The 21,347-nt window shown below is 39.9% G+C and overlaps 2 long non-coding RNA genes across 7 annotated transcripts in view; both read left to right on the plus strand.

The window, feature by feature from the left end:
• LOC309667176 overlaps positions 1-21,347 on the plus strand; it is a 169,291-nt gene that overhangs the window by 89,938 nt on the left and 58,006 nt on the right. The gene's annotated exons all lie outside the window — the stretch shown is intronic.
• Positions 3,049-9,990, plus strand: LOC309667204. Its single transcript, XR_014267618.1, has 3 exons — positions 3,049-3,449; positions 3,486-9,543; positions 9,883-9,990. It is a non-coding gene; the product is annotated as an uncharacterized lncRNA (long non-coding RNA).

Here is a 21,347-nt window from a genome sequence, read left to right on the forward strand (position 1 = left end):
CCTTGCACTCCATAGAAATTCAATACGTAGGACTTATCTATTTGTTGTATGTATGTATGTATGTATGTATTCTACTTATTGCCCCCCTTATTTTTTCTCTTTCACCAAATAGTTTCTTCTATGAGGTACCTGGATAATGATCTGACTAGAAAATAATCTCTACCCCTAGTGTTTAAAATATATTACGTCATGGTTCCACAATAATTTCCAAAGAAACACAGAACAGTCCTCCTCCTATACAGCCATCAAGTGTGAAACCGTGTGGTTGGAAATAGATTTTCTAGCCAATACAGCTTCCCCCTCACCAAAAATGCAAAATGCCGTTATTTCTTCAGACACTGTGGGAAATGTATCAGAATACCAAAATATAAATTGCTATATCCTGAAATTCTTCTCATATAGTTACTCTTAAGAGGGTACCAGGAAATAGTGTTCAGGCCCCATATATTTAAAATGTGTTAGAACATGCTTTTTGGGATTTTTGCCTAGCAGCATTGTGAGATGCAATTCAATTCAACCCACAATATTTTTCTAGAGTGAGTTTTAAGAAGAAAAAAAGAAGAAAAATGTCTAAGGCTCTACTTATTAATGCCAACTAGACTTTGAAAACTAACTCATCTAATTTGCTTTCCTAACTCTTAATTCACTGACCCTTTAAATAGGTGACACTCTTCCATGGTTCAAAAACTGAAAGGTATAAAAACTATTTGGAGATGTCTCCTATCCTTATCCTTGTCTTCCTGCCCCCATCCCTATTTTTTTTTTAAGAAGTAGTTTCTTTTTTTTTTTTTTTAATAAATGTATTTATTTAATTTATTGATTTTTGGCTGTGTTGGTTCTTCATTGCGGTGCGCGGGCTTCTCATTGTGGTGGCTTCTCTTGTTGCAGAGCATGGGCTCTAGGCACGCGGGCTTCAGTAGTTGTGGCTCACAGGCTCTAGAGCACAGGCTCAGTAGTTGTGGTGCACAGGCTTAGTTGCTCCATGGCACGTGGGATCTTCCCAGACCACGGCTCGAACCACTGCATTGGCAGGCGGATTCTTAACCACTGTGCCACCAGAGAAGTCCCCCTATTTTTTTTTTCATTAAACAATATTGCTCAGCAATCTTCTCATATTGTGCATAAAGAGTTTTCTCATTCTCTTTTATTGCTACAGAGTATTTGTTTGTAAGGATGTACCACAATTAATATAAAGTGTTCTGTTGGTATACGTTTAGGTTGTTTCCATTATTTTAGTATTATAAACAATTATTCAATGAATAAATTTGTACAAATGTCATTTTGCAAATTGGCAAGTATATTAGTCAAGTAAATTTTCAAAAATAATATTACTGGAAAATTTTCTCTTTGCATTTATTAATTTGTTAATATTGACAATTGTCATCATAGAGATTTTTGTCTAAATTTACACTCCTATAGGTATATTTTCAAGTCATTGAATTTTTGCCAATCTCCTAGATGAAATATAATATCTGAGTGTAATTTTAATTTGTATCTCTCATAATGAGTGAGGTCAGTATCTATTCATATGTTTAAGAGTAATTTATAGTTCTACTTTTTGAACACACTGTTCATATAATTTGCCCATTTTTGGGTTGCCTTTTTTTATTATTGATTTTTAGGAGCTCTTTATATGTTAGAAAAATTATTTTTCAATTTAAGTTGAAAAAATTTTTTGCCAGTTTGTTAAATGACTGGCTTGCATATGTGTGTGTCTGTGTTTCAGAATTTCTTTTAAATGTTGTTGAATTTATCAGCTTCTCTTATGGTCTCTAAATTTTGAGCCATATTTTAAAAGCCTTCCACACTCCAAAGTTAAAAATATTCTTCTGTGGTTTAATTTTTCATATTTAAATCTCTGATCCCTTTGGAATTTATCTTGGTGTACAGTGTCAGATATAGGTCAATAAATTATCTTTTGACATAATCAGGAAAACTAAGATAAAACCTTCCTATAGTTTGGAATAAAAACTGAATCTGTTTACTAAATAATGGCTCATATTGGTTGTCTACAATGATTACTCAACCAAAAATCCCTTTTACAGCATATTATCTGTATAACTTCCAACTTTTCCAAACTCAAGATTCCAACTTTGAATTAACAAAGAGGAGTAACCCCTCATAAGACAAACCTAATTAATCATATTATATAATTTTTCAGCATATAATGAATGCCTTTAAAGGTCTATAGCACTAAACACAATAAATTACTTAGTTTGAGCTCCACATTCAAATTCCAATAGTCTAACATGACTATTAGACTAAGATCAAGATCACCCAAAAGTGAATACAGAACATTGAATTAGATCTAGAACATCTATATCATATAGTTCAAATGGGGTATAAAGGTCCAAAAAAGAGCATAATCATTAGATAAAAGGTTCTAATTGTAACTGGGAGGGCTTACTGAAGACATACGTTTTGACAGTACTTCTGAGGGAGATGGCTACAGGAGCAAATGGAACAGGGCCACAAAGTGCGCCTGTAGTAGAAAGAGCTTCTTGAAGCTCCCGGACAGATTTTTACTGGAGGGGGCAAAAAACAGGTGTGACTTGTTGACAGAATTTGCCATCACTTTTAAAGGCCTACTTAGGGAAACCAAGTGTGAAAGAGCCCATATGTTCCAAAGATAAGACTATACAATGGACCTGTTGCTAGAATCCTGTATCTCACCCCAGATAACAGGCACTTGAAGATGACCAGGCCAACGAGAACAGATGAAAAGGGCAAACCTCACTCAGTCTGCAACTGCATACCACCCAGTTCACTCAGGAGGAATGGCTCCTGGTTGGTATGGTCACTAATGACCACAACGAGTATGAGTTTCATGCATTGTTAGTAGCCTGTTAGTTGCCCTCAGCATGTAAGGAATGATTAACTGGACAAAGGTGTAGTCTTGGAGTAAATTGCTTTTGCAGATGTTTTAAATATCTCAGTAAAATATTCTGTGTAGATGTTTTTGTTTTTTTTTTTAATTTTTTAATTTATTTTTTGGCTGCGTTGGGTCTTCGTTGCAGTGCACGGGCTTCTCATTGCAGTGGCTTCTCTTTTTTTTTTTAAACAACAGCTCCTGTTTATTTTTATTTATTTTTATTTTATTTATTTATTTATTTTATTTATGGCTGTGTTGGGTCTTCGTTTCTGTGCGAGGGCTTTCTCTAGTTGCGGCAAGTGGGGGCCACTCTTCATCGCGGTGCGCGGGCCTCTCACTATCGCGGCCTCTCTTGTTGCGGAGCACAGGCTCCAGACGCGCAGGCTCAGTAATTGTGGCTCACGGGCCTAGTCGCTCCGCGGCATGTGGGATCTTCCCAGACCAGGGCTCGAACCCGTGTCCCCTGCATTGGCAGGCAGATTCTCAACCACTGCGCCACCAGGGAAGCCCGCAGTGGCTTCTCTTGTTGCCGAGCACAGGCTCTAGGCGCACAGGGTTCAGTAGTTGTGGCATGCAGGCTCAGTAGTTGTGGCTTGCGGGCTCTAGAGTGCAGGCTCAGTAGTTGTGGCACATGGGCTTAGTTGCTCTGCAGCATGTGGGATCTTCCCGGACCAGGGCTCGAACCTGTGTCCCCTGCATTGGCAGGCAGATTCTTGACCACTGCGCCACCAGGGAAGTTCCTGTGTAGATGTTTTTGTGTAGATGTTCTGTGTAGATGGGCATTTAAGGAGTTCTGAAATATGGAGAGAACACTGGACTGCATGTTAAAAGAACTGAGATTTAATTCTGGTTCTGCTATTTAGCTGCCTAGTTGTGTAAACTTGAGCAAATCACTTATCCTTTTTGGTTCTGTCTTCTAAATTATTCAGCTTTGCTCTAGGGACGAATAACTGTACAATCTCAGTGGCTTACAACAACAGAAAATAAACAGTTTTTCACATTCTTGACATGTGAGAAGATGGATCATATGCATGTCTGCTGCCAGTGTCCTCTTCATTCCAGGCTGAAGGAGCTGACTCCTCCAGGACATGTGAGTCTGTGGCAGAGGGAAAAGAATAGGGAGCTGGCAAAACCACATGATGACTGTTAAAGCTTCTGCTTGGCCACAGCATATGCAAGCCATGTCCCTTCACGTGCCAGTGGCCAAAGCACATGACCAAGCCCAATGTCAGTGGGGTAGAGGCATATACTTCTGTACGAGGCATTGCATGTTACATTGCAATGGGTGGAATGAATTAATCCTTTCATATGAAAGGGAAATGAATATTTGGGAACAGAGGTACAATCTAGTCCAAGTTCTAATCATAATTTTATCACTGCTTCCTGAATAGGCAACACAATACTCTCTCTGATCTTCAGCTATTAAATGTGGGACTTAAATGACCTCCATCATCCTTTCTGTTCTGAAGTTCTATGATTCTGGGAAATAGTCATTTCTATTTGCTGTCAGAATCTGGCTACAAGAAAGGAATGTTGCTTCTGGACTCTGATGACCTAAAGGCAGGGCTCTCCATTCTATCTCTGCTCCTTTGAGTGCCTAGGATACGATGAATGACAGGTATAGCTGGTTACAGTTAACTGGATTATCTCATTTCACTAGGTGATAACTGATGGAGTTTGGATTAAAACCCAGAGTTGTTGGATTCTCTAAGCTCAAATATTCTTGTATGTTTAGGTCTGAATTTCCCAAATTCATTTGTCAGTACAATACTTTTAAAAGTATAACATAGTGATGGGACGGCCACTGGAGCTCATGAGAAATAGACTTGGATTAACAGAAATCATAAAAGGGTCTCATGAAAAAATTAATTTCAATTAGAAGCTATCAGCATTTGATTTATATGCAAATATACAATTGATGTTGGGTAACATCAAAAATACATGCTGAAATTATGAGATACGTAACATAGACTGGTAATAATAACAGAAGACAGAGTTTGGCACCAGCTGCTGGGTAGGTATAGCTTGTGTAGCAATGGCGGACCTGACATCACATGATCTTGACGGTTACGTCATTTCACTTGACTGTTTGACATTCTTGCCACACTCTTTTTAAAGGGAAATTATCACACGCACAAAAAAGGGATACCTACGTGTTTGATATTTCTCTTATACATCTTCTAGAGTAACTTGAGAGGAAATATTGCTAATGCTGAGAAGGTTTTGTTTTGTTTTCTTCTGTGGAACTCCCATTAATATCTCACAGAACGCTAGCGAAGTTTACTTTGCTAAAAGATAAATGGAGGCATGTTAGAAGTTTTAAGAGTTTACTTGAGCAAACATCCATTCAAAGTGGGCAGCTCCACACGGGAAGTGGTTTGGAACACTCCACAGACAGGAGCATGTATTATTGGCCATTGTGGATGAGTGTGAATAGAAGTGGGTCTCAGTGAATCCCGGCTCTATACCTCCATCTGATGAAAACAGGTTGTTTTGGGGAGTGATGAAATGAACCATGAGTTAACATTTGCCCTCTCTTTTTGGAGATAAATTATAAGATGACTTTAGAGTTCACAGCTAGTAGCCCTACAACATGTAGGTAGAATCAAAGGTGCAACACATTTATCCATGTTCCTTTATTAGCATTGCTTAGCTTTGAAAAAAGTATATATATATTAAAATATATAATAATAAAATATATTAAAAATATTTTTTTCCACCAGGAGATATATGCTATAAATCTAGAGAGAATTTTGGATCAACCTTTTTTTTTTTTAGTATTTATTTATTTAGGCTGCGCCCGGTCTCAGTTGCAGCACATGGGATCTTAGTTGCGGCATGCGGGGTCTTTAGTTGCTGCATGCCTGTGGGATCTAGTTCCCTGACCAGGGATCGAACCTGGTCCCCCTGCATTGGGAGTTCGGAATCTTAGCCACTGGACCACTGGGGAAGTCCCCAGAATTTTAGATCAACTTTTAACTAGAATTATTTATTTCCTTTTATTCAAATCATGGGCTACATACTTGTGAACATTTCACTAAAGAGTGATGAGGATGAAAGATACATCTTCTTTGACATTATTCTAAAGTTTGATAGGATTTTAAGCTTCTGCCGGGAACTGAGCAGTCGGTTACCTGCAGGCAAGTAGATAACCTCTCAAGATGTTCTCCATTTCTCTGGTATGACTTCTGATGTGCAGAGGTAGGAAATGTTATTTACAGGAGAAATGATTGCGTAGGATGACTTTTAAAAAATAACAGCTTTATTTGGCTATAATTTAGATACATGAAATTCACATCTTTTAAAGAATACAATTTAATGGTATTGTATTAGTATATTTACAGCATTACACAACCATCATCACTAATTTAAAACATTTTCATCACCTCCAAAATAAACCCCTTACATGTTAGTAGTCACTCCTCATCCTCCCCCATCTCCATCCCTGGCAACCACTTATCTTTCTATCTCTCTGGAATGGGTGTGGGCTATACCCATACCGGAATGGACACTAGATTAATTATATATATATAAACATGTACACATTCTGTCTCTATATAGACATCCACACAAATACACAATACGTGCATACACATATGTACATTTATATGTATGTACAAAGACTTTGTATGAGAGAAACTCTTTTAGATGGCAAAAATGGAGACACAGGCATTCAGGCATTCATGTGCATTCAGGTGTTAGAGGTCGCATCAGATCCCACAGGTTAAGGGCTCAGTCCTACAAGACTCCCCCTCCCTGCTCCCCTCCCAGCACACACACTGCAGACTCCTATGGCAAGTCCAGGTTTTCATCTGTGATTCTGACCCATTGACTATGAAACAGGAGGAGAGGGAGTAGGGCACAACCTTCAGAAGAATGACATAGTCATGGAGGATATGACAAAACCTGGTTAGAACCAATTAGGCTCAAGATGGTGGAAGATTGACTTCCAGTAAACCTTGAATGTCATTATGTGCTCATTGTAATACATTAGCATATATGCTAAACGACACACCCACCAGTGCCATGACAGTTCCAAGGCTGACCATAAAAGGCCAAAAATTGGGTGGTGACCCAATTCCTGGAAATCGCCACCCCTTCCCCTGAAATAGTTGGAATGATCCTCCCACTCGTTAGCCTATGAAATTACCCAGCCCATAAAAACTAGCCACCCCATATTTCATGGCTGCTCTCACCTTTTGAGACGGACTGCATTCTGTCTATGGAATGTGCATCTCCCAGGGCCTCTCGCCTTCTGAGATGGTCCATGCTCTGTTTATGGAGTGTGTATGTCTCTCAATAAATCTACTTCTTACCTATCACTTTCCCTCTCACTGAATTCCTTCTGCTCTGAGACAAAGAATTTGAGCTTCAGTAAGTCCTGAGACCAGGTGTGCGATTTCAATTAAAAGACAGTGATTTTGAGTCCCAGCCCATGGGTTCAAGTCCCAGTCTGAGTTCTGGCTGGGTTCGAATCCCATCTGAGGTTATGAGGTTTCAGCTGTAGATGAAAGGTTCCCACAACTCCTTCCTTGGGTTCCATTAATTTGCTAGAGTGGCTCAGAACTCAGAGCAACATTTTACTTACTAGATCGCCTGATTATTATAAAAGGCTATAACTCAAGAATAGGCAGATGGAAGAGATGCACAGGGCAAAGTATGTGAGAAGGGATGCAGAACTTCCGTGCTGTCTCTGGATGTACCACTCTCCCAGAATCTCCATGTGTTCACCAACCCAGAACCTCTCTGAACCCCATGCTTTCAGGTTTTTATAGAGGCTTCATTACATAGGTGCAATTGATTTAATCATGGGCCATTGGTGATTGAACTCAGTCTCTAACCCTTTTTTCTTCTCCCCTCCCCAGAGGTCAGGCAGGTGGGACTAAAACTTCCAACCCTCTAATCACATGATTGGTTCCTCCAGCAACCAGCCCCCATCCTTAGGTGCATCTCAAAATTGCCTCATTAACATAAACTCAGCTGTGGTTGAAAGGCGTTTGTTATGAATATCAAGGTCCTCCAATCTCTCTTATCACTTAGGAAATTCCAAGAGTTTTAGGAGCTCTGTGCCAGCAAAGGGGATGAAGACCAAATATATTTATTATAAAAAACAATATTACAGCCATGGAACCACCCCTCCTCTGAGTTTGACTCTTTATCAAATCACTTAACAGCTTTGCTCAGGTGTTTCCCCATTTTTAAAATAAGGATGATAATAGAACCCGCACCACAGGAATTATGGGAAGGTTAGATCGAAGGACACAGGTGGAGAACAGAGAACAACGCCTGACCTGCAGTAAGTGTTATTTAGATGTTAACTATTATTACTGACATTTTAATATATCTCTCCCGACTCAACTATTTGATCATTTTTTGAAAGTAACTGACTATTGGCTCTGTTAGTAGTTTATACAACAGGGTGACTCAGCTTAAATCAATGAGCCACAATTTCTCTCTACCCCACTGTCTACGTTATGAGTTGTGTTGCCTTTTCTGTGGTTTTCTCTGGGCTTCCGCATCACTCCACCAACCACCAACTCTTACCTTCTCTAACCTGTAACAGAAAATCTGACAGATTTGACAAATCCTAATAGAACAGAGGTGTCTGTGTTGAGCACAATGTCAACTGTAGTTCTGAACCAGGCTGTGGAAGCAGGTCCACACGACACAGAGCCTGGCTACACACACACACACACACACACACAAAGAGCTCTGAGCCTGGTGAAAACTCTGAGGCTTCTGAAGAGAGGGAGGTATAATTTTCAGGCATCTTGAATGGAGTATCCACTACGCTGTCCAGAATTTATTTATTTATTTTTGTTTTTTTTTAATATCTTTATTGGAGTATAATTGCTTTACAATGTTGTGTTAGTTTCTGCTGTACAAGAAAATGAATCAGCTATATGTATACGTATACCCCGATATCCCCCTCCCTCTTGAGCCTCCCTCCCACCCTCCCTATCCCACCCCTCTAGGTCGTCACAAAGCATGGAGCTGATCTCCCTGTGCTATGTGGCTGCTTCCCACTAGCTATCTATTTTACATTGGGTAGTGTATATATGTCAGTGCTACTGTCTCACTTCGTCCCAGCTTCCCCTTCCCCACCGTGTCCTCAAGTTTGTTAGATATTTGCTATATTAAGTGAGAAAAGAAGAATACAAATTTAAACACAAAACTGTGGAAGAAAATTAGAAGAAAATATACAAATTAAAAAATACATTTTGATTTAGTCAGTGAGTTAATGCTCTTTTTTTTTTTTTTTTGGTTGCATGGCCTGTGGAATCTCAGTTACCCAACCAGAGATTGAACCCAGGCCCTTGGCAGTGAAAGCATGGAATTCTAACCAGTAGGCCACCAGGGAACTTCCTATTTTTCCTTTCTAACCTTTAATACAACCAAATTCTATCTCATGTGCTGATACTACTTTATATAATGTACCTTATAGATAGTGAAGTCTAAATAAAAGTATTCTTTTTTTTTTTTTAAAGAATAACTTTGTTTTATTATCATGATTTGTGAAAAAAATCAGGGTAGACAGTTCAAGAAAGGACACAGTGCTGTTTTAGGTCCCAGATTTCTTCTTTTTGATGGGTAGTGGGACCTGATGTCATCCAGAGGCCATTCTACTGCCACCAGTGTTCTTTCATCCAAAAGATCTGTAAAGAGTAGAGGCTTATGGGCTTCCCTGGTGGCGCAGTGGTTGAGAGTCTGCCTGCCAATGCAGGGGACACGGGTTCGAGCCCTGGTCTGGGAAGATCCCGCATGCCATGGAGCGGCTGGGCCCGTGGGCCACACCTGCTGAGCCTGCGCGTCTGGAGCCTGTGCTCCGCAACAGGAGAGGCCGCGATGGTGAGGGGCCTGTGCACCGCGATGAAGAGTGGCCCCCACTTGCCGCAACTGGAGAGAAAAAAAGCCCTCGCACAGAAACGAAGACCCAACACAGCCATAAATAAATAAATAAAATTAAAAATATATATATACGTCACATTTAAAAAAAAAAAAGAGTAGAGGCTTATATATCTTAGAAATTTTAAAGGCATGAGCTGTGATGTATTCTTTAAAATGTAACCATTTCTCCATTTAAGGAGATGCGCAAGAAAAGCAGAGAGCAGTAGTAACTACCTAGATAATTTAGTTGGGGATTTTATACTTAAGAAAGGAAAAAACATTTCAGATCAGATTTCTTGTGTTGTCCAGTCCCACTTTTCCTAACTGACACAGTTATATAGTCCTCACCATGTTTATTTTCATGATCGTGGAGACCATATAAAGTCCTTGGTTCACCCTGCTTGTTGTGGACACGCTGACTCTTCAAAACAGAGTTTAAAAAATAATCTCTCTACTTGGAGGAATCTATGACATATGGCTCTCAGTTTGTTTGCCAGCTGTTTTCTGTTAACCTTGACTCTGGGAATTTTTTTCCCCAAATAATTTATATATCAAGGCAGGATGCAGGTCAATGGGGAGGTGTACTTCGGACGTGAGGATGTTGAGGCACAGAGATGAAAAGAGAACTCGATTATTTTAGCAAATTATAGATAGGTCACTATTTATACTTTTCAGTTCTTTCAATTCTTTCTCACTCCCCCATAGTTTTCCTTCTCTTTCCTCTTTCGCCTTTATCAAACTTTCAGATACACTCTGCTTTGCCCTCATCTGAATAACTTGTGTTTCTGGAATAATTCTAAACCTCTCTGAGCGGCACCACTTTTAAGATCACAGGATCACGGAAGCAATTAATTAAAAACAGCAGCCTCTTACCTGATGTCTTCAGGATGACTTTTAATTACACTAAATGCCCTACTTTTCCCAATGAGGATATTCTGTAAACCTGCACATGGTTTTCCCCCACTGCCCTTACTGACAAACACTGTGTCCAGCAGGACTGTTGCTGCCTGCCAGCCCAAATCCTTTCTCTGTGACAAAGCCTGCCATTGTGTCCCCCATGCAGCCCCACTGATCTTTCCCAAAGGGCCTTTTAGAACATGTGCACACTTCTTTCCATTCCCTGATGTGTTGGATGCAATAATAGCCAGAGAACCATGGTAACTTGCCTGGACTCAACGCTGTCTAGTGTTCTCTGAAAGCCATATCTGGCAGCGGGACGTGTGTGTGTGTGTGTGTGTGTGTGTGTGTGTCTAGTTGGGGGAGGGCAATCTCTGGTGCTTTTGTTGGAGGGTGAGGACGGAATAAAGAGCTTGAAGAAGTGACAAGGTGTCAGTGTCCTCCTGACTCAGCTGTTCAGGAGCCTAATCCCAGCCCACAACTGGATGTCTAAGGGATTGAAGGAGAACATTCCTCCTGGCTAATTTCCAACTGTTTCCAAATTCACTTGATAAAGTTCCATGTGATTTTTTTTTTTTTTAATGTCGCACCTGCTCTAGCAATCCCAAAGCAACTTTTTTTCCCCTCCATTATACTCTACATCTGTTATTTTGCTGACATGGAAGCTAGCATAACAATTAGATTCATTACTTGCCCAATAAATTGATTCCAGCTAAGCTTAAAAGACCTCAGTGTATTCTTTGAGCATTTACCCAATGAGAGAACACATTTTAAAATCCTGTCTAAGAAGGATTTTTTTGAGTTAGACCAGTAACATGTCATTCATATAAGCTTGTTTCATTTAAAGGTGGTGATGACATGAAGTTAGAAAGCCTGAATGATGGGTAAGACAATGAGAGGTGGCTGGGAATCATTTTCAATTTCTCTTAAGCAGAAGCAATTTTGGGAAGGTCCTTAAAAAAAAAAAAATCCTAAATTTTCTGCTTGCAGAACAATTTTAACAGATGAAGACCTTGATGGCGTGACAGTTGTGCTTTTTTCCCTTCACTTCTTTTCAATAATAAAAATAAAGAAATAGGTTCTTCTCTAGAGCTGAATTTATTTTTTTAATAATAAAAAACACATACTTTAGTTAAGGCAGGGATGGATAAGGAAGGAAGGTAATTTGAAAGTAATTTGGTTCAGCCCTAGACACTGTCTTTGTGTGTGACCGTGTGGTGTACAGTAAAGTTTCACCAAACAGAACATCTTCTGAGAGAAAGAGAGTAAATAAACTGGCTAAAGGGATGCTATGGCTGGAGGTGCTAAGCCCCCAAAAGAGATGTTGGTAGTGGAGGTGAGGAAAGTTCTCCCAAGTGGGAAACTTAAATTGACAGGATAAACTTAAGTATACCAAAACACAGCCGGGGGCTTCCCTGGTGGCGCAGTGGTTAAGAATCCGCCTGCCAATGCAGGGGATACGGGTTAGAGCCCTGGTCTGGGAAGGTCCCACATGCCGCGGAGCAACTAAGCCCGTGAGCCACAACTGCTGAGCCCACGCGTTGCATCTACTGAAGCCCACGTGCTCTAGAGCGCATGCTCCGCAACAAGAGAAGCCTCTGCAATGAGAAGCCTGTGCGCCGCAACGCAGAGTAGCCCCCGCTCGCTGCAACTGGAGAAAGGCTGCACGCAGCAAAGAAGACCCAACACAGCCAAAAATAATAAATAAAAATTTAAAAAAACACAGCCGGTTTATATAGTTCAGACTCTAACTTAGAAATTATTTCTGTCTAAAAAGTTTGCCTCAAATTTTGTTTAAGAAACATTGATGAAACTTTTTTTAAATAGAAATATTCTTATACTTAAATCCTATACAACAAATATTATTAAGCACCTATTATGCACAAAGAATTGTGCTAGCGGCTGCAGGGAATACAGATGAATAAGACAGAGCCTTCTTGAGGTGCTTCTAGGCTAATTGCAAAAAACAGAGGTAAGAAAAAATGAGACCTCACCCAAAACCTCTATTTCAGGGCAAAAGAAGGTAAGTCCCACAATTAACATGTATTTTAAAAGGTATTTGGAGCTTTAAAATATAGAAAATGTACAGTTCGAAAAATGGATAGAATTCTAATCCATGAAAGGGTACTCCAGGTCCAGTTAGCAGGATGAGTTAAGACTGGAAATGTCTAGCCATGTTATTTTTTCCAACTAACTCACAGAAGTCTAATATGTAAATGTAACTTTAACAGCATGATTAGCATATATATATGGATATATATAATTTGTATATGTATGAATGCATTCATATATGTATTGTAATCTGAACCAGATTACTATATATATGTGTGTATATATATACATAGTTTGTATATGAAATAATTTATAAGACTATCAGTGAGGGGGAGAATATTAAAAGAAATGGTTTGTTTTCCAGGGTTCTGGGAAAACCTCTGGTGTACTTTGCCAATTGTAGGTATGAATGTTTAAAAGTATGAAATATGGGAGTTAGTTACAAAATATTTATTTTGCATGCATTCTTTGAACAAATATCATCGAGCACCTATGGTATGAGCTATGTCTAGGCACTGGAGATACAACAATGCAAAATCCTCACTCTTCTAAACCTAAAGTTCTCATGGTGAGACATAGTAGACAAATAAGTAAATATATGATATGTCAGATGCTGATAAGATCTATGGAGAAAAATGAATTAAGTAACGGGGGAGGATGGTATTTTACACAAGTGGTCAAAGAAGACATGCCATTCGAACAGAGACTTGAAAGAAGTGAAGAAACAAGCCAGGCAAAGCTTTGGAGGAAGGGCATTCCAAGCAACAGGAACAGGAAGTGCAAAGGCCCTGAGGTAGGAGCATGCCTGGGGTGTGAGGAACAACGTTGAGACCAGTAAGGCTTGAACAGAGTGGGCCAGTGGGAGAACATTAGGGGATTGAGAGCTGTAATCTGGGAGTGAGATAGGCCTTTGAAGTCATTGTAAGAACTTTTACTTTGACAGGAGTAGAGATATCGGATGCTCTTAAAGGGAGGAACGCCATGATCTGACTTCCATTTACATAGATGCAGGTGACTTGGGCCAAGGTGGCAGTAGCAGAGTTTGGAATATTCTGAAGGAAGAGCCAACAGGATTTGCTAATGAACTAGAAGTGGAGAGTGAGAGAAGGGTCAAGAATAACTTGGAGGGTTTTGGCTTAAGCACCAGAAAGGAAGGAGGAAAGAAAGGAATAGTGGGAAAGCCATAAACCAAAACTGAATCACAATCTCCAAAGTTGGCCCCCAGATTTCTCAGACACTCTGTGACAGGTGGCAGTTTTTCCAAGAAGTTGATGGTGGTCAGACTCCGGCATGGCACCATTCACACAACTGCTGTATAGCATGCATCCACATGCAGGAAACCCACAGGTCTCAAAGGGCAAAAGCTGAAAAGCCTTCCTACAAAGCTTTGCTCATAAAGCAGGAGGGCAGATGCATTTTGAATTTTCAGTTATTTCACACACTGTGGGTTAACAGACCATAAAGTTTTATTTATACGAACTTTATTTTCTAGTGGGGGAAGAGAGGGATATAATGAACAAATAGGCAAGTGAATATATGATATGTCAGATGTTACATGGCCACTTGGAGATTATTTCTCAGCTAGCCCCATATACTCTAGAATAAGAAAACATTCCTTTTTCAGAACTAAATTAACATCTAGACTAGTGCTGTCCAATAGATATATAACGCAGGCTACAAGTTTAAGCTACACAGGCATTAAGAAGGAAAAGGAAACAGGTGAAATTAATTTTAATAATATATTTTATTTTACCCAGTATATCCAAAATTTTATCATTTTTGCATGTAATTAATATAAAGATTATAATATTACATATTCCTTTTCATTTTAGATCTTCAAAACCCACTGTGTATTCAATACTTAGAGTATGTATTTTATATTTACTCAGACAAGTGTTCAGTAGCCATATGTGGGCAGTAGCTACCATTTTGGACAGCATAGATTTAGACAGGTCATAGGTTTGGAGTCAATTCTTCCATATTTAAAAATCACAAAGAATGATCCAACTCTTTTTAGATCTGGATAGGTTCTCCTCAGGTTATGTGTATATAAAAATATACATCTACAAAAAGTGTAGATATATGATATTTAGATAGAACTAGACATAGCATTGCATTATTCATCAAAGTTAAGGTTTAATTGACAATCACTAAAAACCACCAAATGGAAAAAAAATACTTTCCCTTCTCTGACTTTTCCACTTTGGGGAAATATATTTCAATCAGAGGAAGGAGGAAATCTTATTTCAGGGTCAGTGTGTGTGTGTGTGTGTGTGTGTGTGTGTGTGTGTGTTCTTGTGTACACATACTCACTGGCATGTTTGTTTATGCGTCCCTGTGTTCTCTGGAAGATGAGGGGCCTTGCCGTTTAATGAAAGTCATAATGCCATGGAAGTATCAGTAAAAATCCTGGCCTTAGCACACAGCAGAGTACAGCTTCCTGACTGCCATCCCAGGGTGGAGAGACCAGAATAATTATCTATGATAAATAAAAGCTATTGAACATTCTTGAAGTAGAAGGATATATTCCTTTTGAAAGAGAATGAGTCTTGAAGCTCTGTACCTATAATCATTAGCTATAAAGAATTATTTGTGGCCAAGTTTAAATATGTATATATATATTAGTTACGATACTAAACCCTAGATTCAGCATTTATAGTTAGTTGTCGACTAGGCATTAAAGGATAGAAACCAAATATATATTCTTGGCACATGGGATATTTAATGCAGTGGAATGGTTAGCCTTAAAAACGGACAAACTTGTAATTATTAGTTTGCAAGGGGAAGGCTAAAATACAGGATCTAGGAAAGTAGGTAGAGTGGGTGGAGGGGAAAAACCCAAATGTGAGAAGGTAATCAGAGAGGAAAGTGAAAGGACAGGAAAGGCCAATGTACCCTACTTCGCTCTTTTGCCCAGAGATCAACCCAATCCCAGTGCACTCTTCCCCGTAGGCAGTCCCCTAGGCCAACCCTCCTCCCAGCAGAGAGGACAGGGTAAGAGGGAATGCAGGTGAGCTTATTTCTCACAGATTCCACCAACTAGAAAGTCACTCAGTTGTGGACATCTTTGTGCAACAAATGTGTCATAGCGAAGCTTATCAGTCTTGTTAACGAGGTAATGGAACTGCTCAGGGCAGGAGGAGAGCAAACATTTGGGACCTATTCTCTGCCAACTACTTTACACATGACATCTCAATGAACCGTCACTTATTTATTATTTATATTTGTATTCAAATGTTTTAAGTTGCAGAGATGGTGAATGAATATACGCTCATTGTAACAAGAAATTATATATGAACCCAGTGTACACATGAGACCGCTGAGATTCAGAGAGGTTAGGCAATTGGGTATGTGGTAGAGAATGGATTTGAAACTAAGCTGTACCTCCTTATCGTAAGAGTCTCCTGAATGACTTAGCTAAGCTATGGATATTTTAATGTGGAGTGAAAGTAGGGCGTAGAATAAGGGCTACTTTTGTAGAACGAGGATAAGGGGCAAAGGGCCGTGAAGATGGGAACACCAGTGCTACTTAGACCATGTGCTAATGGCCAGGTCCTTCAGGCTTCCTGCTCCTGGCTTCCTTGTGCGTGTGTCCCGGTAGTAATCCTTGCTTGTCTTATGGCTTGAAGGAGATAATAGAAAGGATTTTTTACACTGTATAGTAGTATATGTTAATACTGCTAATAATAATGGAGAGTGTTTGATGTTCATAAGGGTGAAAAGTGAAAGTGGAGGCTTTGGGCAGCTGTTGGGCAATGTGTAATTGATATCTCAGGGGGAGAGAAAAAACACCCCCCAAAACTGAGAAGGAAGTTGGGAGTTACCAAAGATACACATCCCATACTTACCTGTGTTGCCCTAGTCCTGACTATTTATCTTACAATTTGTTCACCGGATTTGTTCTCAATTTGTTCTCAGTCTCTTGATTGAGAGCCAGATGGAACCAGCCCATAATACGGTGTTAGGATTCACTGCTAAAAGATCATTAATCAACCAAGAAGATAAAGGATTTCTGGGAAGACAGTTTAAGCCAGTGGGGTCAATGGAATGGCAATGTGCAAAAAGAAAACTTCTGTCAAGTTTCAGTCATTTGTTCTTCTTTGAAAATAAGTTATTTTTGAATTGGGTATCTGTAGATGTGAGGACACGTTTATGTCAAGCTGGAAGAATTTTGAAAACATTGTAATGTACTTGATTATTGGATGAATCCACGTGGTCAGCTGGAAAGAGACTCAAAATGAAAGTAGGAAAGTGGTCTCATCTCGGCTTTACCACTATTCGGTTATTTTTTTAAAAAATTACTTATGCTTCTTTTCTTTGATTTCTAATGATCTGACACCGTTCCAAAATTCTATCCTGTTAGTTCTCTGTTTCTGATGCTGTTTTTAGATGACAGTGAATTGCTAAATATTTATATCTAAGCATAGAACCCTCTCCTTCCCAACAGATTCCTGAGGAAATCCAAATCTTAGTGGACATATAGTGAGAGAGGTAGAGTTTTAAGGCTTCTTTTCTTTTCTTTCCTTGGCATTTTGCCTGATTTTTAAACTTCACTCTGATTTCTTTAAAGCTGTGTTTATTGTTCTTGCTGGCATGGAACACTTATCATGAGCCCTGTCATTTCATGGGAAAAAAAAATTATTAAGCACCTGGATGCCTCCTAGAACTTCTCTGATGAGACTAATAAATTTTACCCCGTTTTCCAAGCTGACAACAGTGCTCTTCAAGGCTCCAAGCCTTTGTCTGTGCTGTCCTGTTTCCTGGTTAGTATCTATAACCCTCTCCATCCTTGAAAACCAATCTCAAATATCACTTCCTCTGTAAAGCCTGCCAGAGAACTTCCACTTTTGCATTCATCACATTGCACCGTAATTGTTTGTTTACACATCTGTTTCCTCAACTAGACTCAGAGCTCCCTGAGGTCGGAAATCTCGTCTTGTTCAACTTTGCAGCTTCCTGTTGGCTGCAGGGAAGTCCAGAGCCAGAAAGGTGGCCCACCCTTAGCAAGTATGTGACCCTTCAGGGAAGTTTTCCTGCCTCCAAGTTTGCCCCTTCTTCTTCCCTTGGCCTTATCTATCTTATCTACTTCTAATTCCTGTTATCTGGCAGCATTGTTTATATCTTAGTAAATCTTCTGAAAAAAATTTTAAACTTGGAAGGTTTAATAAGGAAAATATTCATCTGCGTATTCCTAGGGCTTAACATACCACTGGTACCTGGACAGTACTAAGATACTCAATAAATGTATGTTTAATACACAACAAAATAACAGCAATATTTGAATGTTACTATGGACTAGGCAGTTTATATGTATTAACTCATTTAATTTTTCCAACCTAGAAGCAGAAACTATTTTTATCCTCATTGTGCATGTAAGAAAACTGAGGCTCAGAAAGTTTAAGTAATTAGTACAGGTTACACATTTTGAAAGTGGCAGGGTCAGTATTCAAACAAAGATGATACAACAGGAAGAAGCTAATTCATTTCTCAGTTCAGTCATCGCCAGGATTTCATAAATGAAAATTATGCATATTAATTGAATACCTAAGGACCACGGATGAGGTATAATTTTGGGTTCACATACGAAGCATGTGCGGTGGGTTTTCCCTTCAAGTTACAAACCTATATTTTATGGGAGTTTGGGAAAATATCACCCAAGGGCTGCTATGCTCCTCGTATCTCAGGGAATATCGACAGCAAGAGGCACAGAACTGAGCCACATGAGTCTGTCTCCATAACATGTGTGCCCAAAGCAGCCTCTGAACCCCTTGAATGATGCAAAAAAAGTGTGGAATCAGCAGCAAACTGCCAAATCCTCATTTTAAGCTGGGCCGTGCAACATAAAAGATGTACCTTCAGTGATTTCTTAACTGACTGACTGAGTCCTTCCAGGGATCCTGAGTTCCAGGGCAAGTGGGCCTTGCTGTGGAGAAAAGACAATAAGAAGAAAGTCTCTTCCCCTTTCCTGCCCTCTGGGTCAACCTCCTTATTTCTCCAGCCTCATCACACTTTCTTTCACTTCGAAATCCCCACTACTGTTTCAAGTCAATATCACTAGACTAGCTCTGTGCCTCAGCTCCCTCCTCCATAAGATGAAGATAGTAATAGTCACTACCTCCCAAGGGAAAAGTAGGGAGGCACAGGGTGCAGTGAGATCTGTGTAGGGGCTGGAGGGGCGCCAAAGGAAGGGAAGGTGAGGCGGAAACACTAGTAGGGAAGCTCAAAAGATAAGTATGAGTAAAAGAGAGGATGGATGGGGGACTGGTGGGAGAGATTTGGGCTATTTCAAGTAAGGGTTCTGACTTACAAGAGATCAGTGGAGGGTGGGCTGATTCCAAAGCCTGTGCTCTTTCTCAAGCAGCAAATGGAGAACGTGACTCCTGTTCTCCTGATGCAAGTGAGACCACCACGGGGGTTGCTGGGAGAAAGAAAAGCTGACTGTAGTGCCCATTCTCAGCTAACAACCAGATTGTCACCCCCTACTGCCTAGCCATTCTCAATCTGCCATTGGTACAATGACATCATTATATAAGACTACACACATTTGAGTCACTCCTTGGATGTTTTTCTATGATGATCACGGATTCTGATCTGTGCATTTGTATATCTAATATTGTATTCAGAAGAGGGAGGAATCTTCTACCCACTACCCTAGATAAAAAAAAAGCAGAATGGACTTCCCTGGTGGCACAGTGGTTAAGAATCCGCCTGTCAATGCAGGAGATGTGGGTTCGAGCCCTGGTCCAGGAAGATCCCACATGCCGCGGAGCAACTAAGCCCGTGTGCCACAACTACTGAGCCTGCGCTCTAAAGCCCAGGAGCCACAACTATGGAAGCCCTCGAGCCACAACTATGGAAGCCCGCGCGCCTAGAGCCCGTGCTCTGCAACAAGAGAAGCCACTGCAATGAGAAGCCGGCGCACCGCAACGAAGAGTAGCCCCTGCTCGCCGCAACTAGAGGAAGCCCACACGCAGCAACGAAGACCCAACGCAGCCAAAAATAAATAAAATCTACATTTAAAAAAAAAAAAAAAAAAAGCAGAATGATCCTGAGTCACCCTTAGGTGGGGCAATGTTGGTTAATTTGTCACTATGCTAATGAGACTTTCCCTGATGTAAAACTGTAGTCATAGACCTAGGAAGGACCTTGAAAGTCATATAATCTCTTTCTTGGCTTCTCAACCTTAACAGACAGATAAGGAGATTAAAGCCCAGGCAGTGATTTGAGGACTTGAGTAACTGGGTGTTTCCATTTCCAGCTCTGTTGGCCATTAGTTGACCAGCTGACCATAGATGAATCTCTTAACCTTTAAAACACTAAAGCGGTACTTTCTGAGTGCAATGCATTTAAAAAACTTTTAATCTTCCATCCCTGCTTTGTAAACAGTGAAGGACATGGACACATGCTCTACAAATGGCTTTGCTGTTTCTCCAGTGAGACAAATTTTCCAAAATACCATCTTCAGGTCGAGCAGACTGAGTTTGAAGGCAAGGCCAACTATGTCATTCACCTCAGTGGCATCCACCTGGAATGGAGGATTTTAACTCCAAGGGAAAGATAGATGGTGACAGCCTCTGGCACACACACACAGTGTACTGTGGTTATATCTGAGATGGATGGAAAAGCCCATCTGATCAAATTTACCCTGGCTATATACAGCCCCCAGACGGTCATCCATTTCAGGTAAGGAGCTAAACTTTTCAAAGAGAAGCATCTCTGGGAAAGTTAACTCACTGTAGTTAACTTTCCCAGAGATGCTTCTTTTTTTTTTTTTTTTTTTTTTTTTTAATGGTGATCATGCCGATATTTATTGGAGGCCTATTATATGCAAGACTCTCCTTGCTACTGGTTAAATAATATTAAACAGGATATGGCGTTGCCTTGCTAGTAATTTTTTTTTTCACATCTTTATTGGAGTATAATTGCTTTACAATGGTGTGTTAGTTTCTGCTTTATAACAAAGTGAATCAGTTATACGTATACATATACAGAGATGCTTCTTTTCGATAACCCCTCACACCTTCGTGTGACTTTGTTGGATGCAGATAAGAAGAACAATCTTATGTGTGACTGAGGAAAGGGCAAGCTGCAGTGGGGAGTTGATGCAAAGGCTCTGTCCTCCCCAAGGGCATCCCAAGGAAGAACCTTATTATTTCAGGGAAGAGAAAGCAAGATTAAGGGGAAAAAGGAGATTGGAGAAGAATAATGGCAAAAGAGCTATTTTGCTATTTCCTAATGATAAAAATAGGATTACTGAGTTAGATAGGAAGAAACACCTTATAATTACATACTTATTTTTAGTTTTTTCTCCGCCTTCTTCTCTTTCCCCTCTTTCTTCTTCTTAGGAGACCTAAGTTACCATTTTCTAAGGAAAATCCCTGAGTCCCAAGGGATCAAAAGCTTTGCTTTGGCTGAAAACATGCATAGAGGAAGTTAGTTATGAGTTCTAGCTACTGAGGACAAAGACATTTGTTGGGGCCTCTTTCATGCAAAAATGATTGAAATTTTTTCCCCCTATTTTGAATAGAGATTTAAAAAACAGCTTTATTGAGATATAATTCACATATCATACAATGCACCCATTTAAAGTATATTGGGTTTTGGCATATTACATTATTTTTTTTAAATTGTAGCAAGA

This window comes from Balaenoptera physalus (assembly GCF_965194825.1).
Source record: "Balaenoptera physalus genome assembly, chromosome: 9".
Classification (NCBI taxonomy): Eukaryota; Metazoa; Chordata; class Mammalia; order Artiodactyla; family Balaenopteridae; genus Balaenoptera; species Balaenoptera physalus.